General features: G+C 44.4%; 1 non-coding gene across 1 annotated transcript; it reads left to right on the forward strand.

Annotated features, from left to right (window-relative positions):
- Positions 1–3,846: 3,846 nt before the first annotated feature.
- Positions 3,847–3,953, forward strand: LOC125185761. Its single transcript, XR_007170261.1, has one exon. It is a non-coding gene; the product is annotated as a small nucleolar RNA R71 (small nucleolar RNA).
- Positions 3,954–6,000: the final 2,047 nt, after the last annotated feature.

The raw sequence follows: 6,000 nt of genomic DNA on the forward strand, positions 1-6,000 counted from the left end.
GGCTTGGTTTGCCCAAACGTCGACCTCAGTCAACTGCGGGATGGGAACGGGGAAGTGATCTCCCGCCACTTGTAGGAAAAATCCTTACCCCCAATAATCAGTCTTCAAGAGCCCCACTGAAAATAACACCTCATAAGTGATGAAGCGCTCACCTCCAAATGCTCAGCGATTTCCGTGATCAAACCACCACAACATATGACGCCGCTATACTTCTTCGTGATCCGATCCACATAGATAGTAAAAAGGGTTCCATAGTCGAATCCCTTCTTGTTGAGGAGGCACCAAATCACATTTAACCCCATTTGGGAGACACTTCCCCCGTCGACCCTAGCAAACATAAGTTGGGTCATGGCTCGGTGGAGGTACCGCAAAACCGGGTTACGGATTGAGGAAGACTTGGCGTAGCCCGCGGCATGCTCGTGCTCATTCGTCATTGTACCCCAAACCTCATCAAAGTCGTAATCATTATCGGTCTCGGGGTCGGGGTCGAAGCAATGGAAGATTCCGCAAAGTTCCTCCATGGTGAGCGAGTGCCATCGGTTGCCTAGGCGGAAATCAATGCTAAGCGGGATGTTTTGCCGGTGATCCTTTGTGACCTTCAACGAGCTTAGGAACTCGAGAGTATACTTCCTAAACGACGGCCACTTCCTCTCAAACATGTACCGGAGGCCGTTCCCGTCACCTACATCACATAATTCCCAAAAGTCCTCCGCAATTCCCAAAGTTTGAAGAGGGAAATCGTGGGAATACTGCGAAGGTGCCGTCTCTCGTGCCCACAATTTCTTCCACATAGCCTTTTGCTCATCCGAAGCAAGGCTAACACCATAGTTCTTCGCATTCTCAGGCTTTCCCTTTGATCCCATATTTCTACAAACGAGAAGTACAACAATTAGAAAGTATACCAATAATGGGAAAATCAAAGGTTCCCCCAAACTTGCACTCTTATAATCAATTTCAACGGATAAACAGAAGCAAGCTTAGGTGTAGAAATTTTCCTAGATGGTAACAAGGAAACATGTAAAACATAAACTTCCCAACTAGGAAACACTAAACCAACCCCCAACGTGAATTCATCCCCCATGCAGAGACGTATCAACAATAATTCAATATATATCAACAATCTCTATAGGATACTAAAGTATTGCAATTCATGGAAGTAATAATAGCCTCACAATGCTATGAACATGATTGCAACTTAAAAACAAGTAGAAACAAGAAGGAATTACTATTCACAATGCTTCACAACTATCACCAAAACACAATATCACCGTGGGAATCCACAAATAAGCATACACAATCATCCTCCATCATAAAATAAGAGTTTTCACCAAACAATTCATCCAAAACATGCTTAAATCCATGGAAGAAGTAGAACAAAACTCAGAAATTTAGTTAGGATGCATACCTTGTGTTGATTGAGAATTGAATGAAGAACTCTAAACTTGAAGAGAATTGAGAGAATTATGGTGTGGGTGTGTGAAATTGGTGATTTATAAAGGTGGGGGTTGTGTGCAAGGAAGGAATTTTGAGAAGGAATGAGAAGAAGGATGGAAAACTTACCTTTTAATTGCATTCCCCTCTTCTGGACTGCGCGCGGCGGGCCGCCGCAAGGGCGTTTTAAAACAACGATTTCTGGCGGGCCGCCGTGGCCCATTCAGCGGTTCATCTGGCCCACCCTAAGCCTTCCCTAAGCCCGTCCTATCCTGCACATGTGAAAATAAGTGTGGCAACCGCCATGTGAAATGCGGCGACTGCCACGCGGTGAATTAAATTATTATTATTTTTTTAACGAAAACGAAAACGAAAAAAATAAAAGAAAATAACTAAATCAACGAAAAAAAATTGGGTTGCCTCCCAACAAGCGCTTTTCTTTTTAGTCGTTAGCTCGACTTGAAGTGGCCCACTAATTGGGCGGATCAGCGACCCTAGTGTTGAAAATGGGCATAGGGAGCAACTTGGTCCATAGCTTCTTCCACCACTTGTATTTCCCTTTATTTGTTTTGATAACATAAATCTCGGGGTCCTCCTTGGTTTCCTTCTTCCTCTTTTGCTTCTTTTTCTGCGGGATAGAGGTGGAGGGGTTAGTATCGTCCTTTTTGGGAGAACGTCTTACCTCGTTGACAATGTAGATAGTGGAGGTAGTAGGATCCTCCACTTCAAAGGGGTCTTGAGGATTGGTCAAATCCGACCATGATTGCCCTACACTGCCGTTCCATATTTGCCTGCTTTGCTTCCTCAAACTTGAGCATCTCGCTTTCGATCTTATAGGTGGATTGGCTATGGTTATCGCTAATTGTCATCTCGCCACGACCTACATAGATCAAAGCTTTGCAAGTAGCGATAAAATCTATCCTTAGGATTAGAGGGACATTCTTGTCTACTTTCATGTCAAGCACAATAAAATCGGCGGGAAAAATGAAATCATCTATTTTCACTAAGACATCCTCAATCATACCAAATTTTTTTATGGTCGAGTTATCGGCCAACCTGAGTGTTACGTCTGAAGTTTTGAGTGGCCCAATGTTGAGCTTTTCGTAGTACTTCAGTGGCATGAGTTTGATGGAAGATCCTAGATCGCATAGGGCCTTGTCAACCTTTCCCTCTCCAATCCGGCATCGGATAATGAATTGGCCCGGATCTCTCTGCTTCACTGCCTTCTCCTTTTGGATGATCTCGCTGCAATGATGTGGTAGCTTAAGGTCGGCTTTTTTCGGCTTTCTCTTTCTCATCACTGCCTCCCTTAGTAGCTTCGCATATTTAGGTATTTCCTGCAACGATTCAACTAGAGGAATGTTAGTATGAACTTTACAAAACATGTTCAAAAAATGTTTGAACTGCTCTTCGAGCTTAAACTTCCTCTTTGGTTGGAAAGGTAGCACAATCCCATTATGCCGCACGAGTCCTTGCTGAGCGGGTGCTTCTGCCTTCTCTATGGCGGCCCGCCGCGTAGTGTGCGGCGGTCCGCCGGCGGCTGGGCAGACTCCATTCTGGGCTTCAGTGGCGGTCCGCCACGTGGTGTTCGGCAGTTCGCCGGCGTCTGGGCAGTCCCCAGTTTTTTGCTTTGCCACCCACTTTTTGTTGACGTCGTCCACTAGTGCGGCTGCCTTTGCCCTGTCCTCATCTAACTTCTTTTGGATTTGCTCCATCTGCGTGGTGATGTTGGTTAAGGCAGTCGAGATCGTGTTCATTCCCTACTCGAGGTTGTTTTTTCTGGCTTCAACCACTCCGATCTTGGTGTCATTAACCTTCCTGTCTTGCGCGATTACCTCCAAGATCCTTGTGATCCCTTGTTCATATTTTTCCTCCTTCTTCAGTGTCTCAACTACTCCTCCCTTGCTAACATTAAATCCCGCGGGGGGTTGCAAGTAATTATTGTTAGAATAAGAGAGATTAGGGTGAGGACGGTTTCCATTATAATTATTGAAATTACCGCCCCCCTGGTTAGGGCGATAGTTCTTGTTGTAATTTCTATTGGGGCCGCCTCCTTGCACGTAGTTGATTTCTTCCACTGTCGGGGTAAGAGTTTCAGGCTTAGAGACTGCTATAATGGAGGTTGGTGGAATCGGGTCCTCCTTCCTTGATGAATCCATTTGGTCCACCCTAACTCGAAGCTCGGCCAATTCCTTTGCAAAGGAGCTTTCCTCGGCTTCTTCAACTGCAGCTATCCTTTTTAGGCTATGCCTTTCTTTCGACCACCCCCTGCTGTTGGTGGCGAATTCCTCTATCACCGCCATGGCTTCCTCACCTGACTTCCTTAAGAACCCTCCATTTGCACCTGAATCAAGCATAACACAAATTTTCTCGTTAAACCCATTATAGAGAATCCCTACCTGGTGGTCCACGGTGAAACCATGGTTAGGGCACTTTCGGAGAAGGGCTTTGAAACGAGCAAATGCCTCATAGAGGGGTTCGTCCTGGCCTTGGATGAATTGGAAGATCTCGCTTTTGAGCTTCAAAATTGTGCCCGGCGGATAATACTTGTCGAGGAAGGCAGCTACAATGTCCTTCCATGTGGAGACCTTTTCTCTGGGCATACATTCAAACCACTCTTTAGCAGAATCAGTTAATGAAAAGGGGAAAGAGTCTTACCCTTATGGCATCGTCGTCGACACCGTTCAGTTTGAGAGTGTTTGCGATCTCCACAAATTTGGAGAGATGGCGGTTGGCATCCTCTGTAGCCCTACCTGCAAAAGGAGTTTGCTCGACCCTTTGAATAAGGGGCATGCGTAACTCGAAATTATTAGCATCAATACGAGGTCCTTCGGGAAAGGTAATCATATTCCCATGATTGAACATGTTCATCACGGGTTGTATCTCCTGATTCTTCTTTTCCAGAGCCTCTCGGGCCGCCCTTTCCGCATCTCTCTCATCCATCAGTAGCTTCACCATTTCCTGCAGTTTCTCGATGTCCGTTCGGTCACCCATTGTTCCTGATCCTTTTTCACTTCTTATTTTCCTACGAGTTCTCTCAAGTTCTAAATCGAGCGGTTCTAAGCTGTCTTCCCATTGTTCGTTCGATCAGTCACCCATTGTTCCTGATCCTTTTTCACTTCTTATTATTCTACGAGTTCTCTCAAGTTCTAAATCGAGCAGTTCTAAGCTGTCCTTCCCAGAGCGCGTTCGCATACGAAAACCTGCAAGAACCAAAAACAAAAATGAATTAAAAACTAAGACTAAAAACTGAAAAAAATTAAAGTCCAAAGTAGCAAAATTGTCCATTTGAAGATATCACTCCAAAGTGAATTGTCTTCCCCGGCAACGGTGCCAAAAACTTGATGCACTTTTTATTAGCACTAAATAAACTTGCAAGTATACAGAGTATATATAGTATAGCTAAAGGTTAGTACCGGTTATCGAACACGGGGAAGACGAACACAAAATGTCTATCCTCTACTAAGACTCAAATACTATCTGGAGAAACAATTGGATTTTGAAAATATTTGAAAAACTAAAAACAATAGAAAGCATAGATCAACTAAAAGCAAATAAATCAAGAGAAAGACAATAGAGATAAGGGAATCCCAGGGATGTGTGTTCACAGTTATGGTTATACAAAATTCCAACTACTATACCCTAGCACAGTTATTACTTTGATAGAACGAATCACCTAGATTATGCTCATGCGAAACAAATGTTGATTACAAGATTAGGGTTGTCAATCCTAACACGTAACTCCAAAAAGCTTCTAAGACCCTTGTAAAGTCCTCACTCTCAATTAACAGTGCCGTTTTAAGGGAAGCTAACTGTAGTGTCTACTAAGTGAATCTAACTCGCTAGAACTCTGTCACAATTATGAAGCAAGTTATATTAAATCATACACGATTGTGTCACTCAATCATGCAGCATCAAAACTACTTAGGGAAGAAACAAAGTAAAAATAAAACGGATATTAAATAGAAAACGGAACTTGTATAACCAAAGTCGTTACTAACACATCCCTAGAATCTTATGAGTTTAGTTACACATAGTTGAATAAGCTAAAAACATAGATTGAAGGGAAGACAATTTGAACATAAAACTAAAGCAAATAAAACCCGTGGGTTGAATCCTTGTCGTTCTTGATGTTCATGAAATCTTTCTCCAACTCCTTGCACCAATGAAGTACTCTAGGTCTTGATCTCTATGAAGTATTTTGAAAGTAGAAGTTCTCTCTTTTTGAAGAAGCTTGAGGCCTTATTTATAGGGAAAAGCCATGCCTTGTTGTAGAAGGAAAAAAATCTCCAAAATATGGTAAAACTGGGCACAAATCTAGGGCTTCTCGGATTCGCCGCCTTTTTCCGACGAGCCGCCGCACTTTGCCGGCGGTCGCCCATGCTACTGGAGTCCAGAGAGTCGGTTCCCTCGGCGGCGGACCGCCGCAGACATCTTCCGGCGGTCGCGGGCGAGGCTTCTCTTCCAAGCATATTTTTCCGAGGCGGACCGCTGCATTGATCTGCCCGCCGGGCGCCGGCGGCCGCCGCCACACATCCGCGGCGGTCGCCGGTCGCCGTCTGACTCAGA

The sequence above is a fragment of the Salvia hispanica genome, chromosome 4 (genome assembly GCF_023119035.1).
Source record: "Salvia hispanica cultivar TCC Black 2014 chromosome 4, UniMelb_Shisp_WGS_1.0, whole genome shotgun sequence".
NCBI classification, from domain to species: Eukaryota; Viridiplantae; Streptophyta; class Magnoliopsida; order Lamiales; family Lamiaceae; genus Salvia; species Salvia hispanica.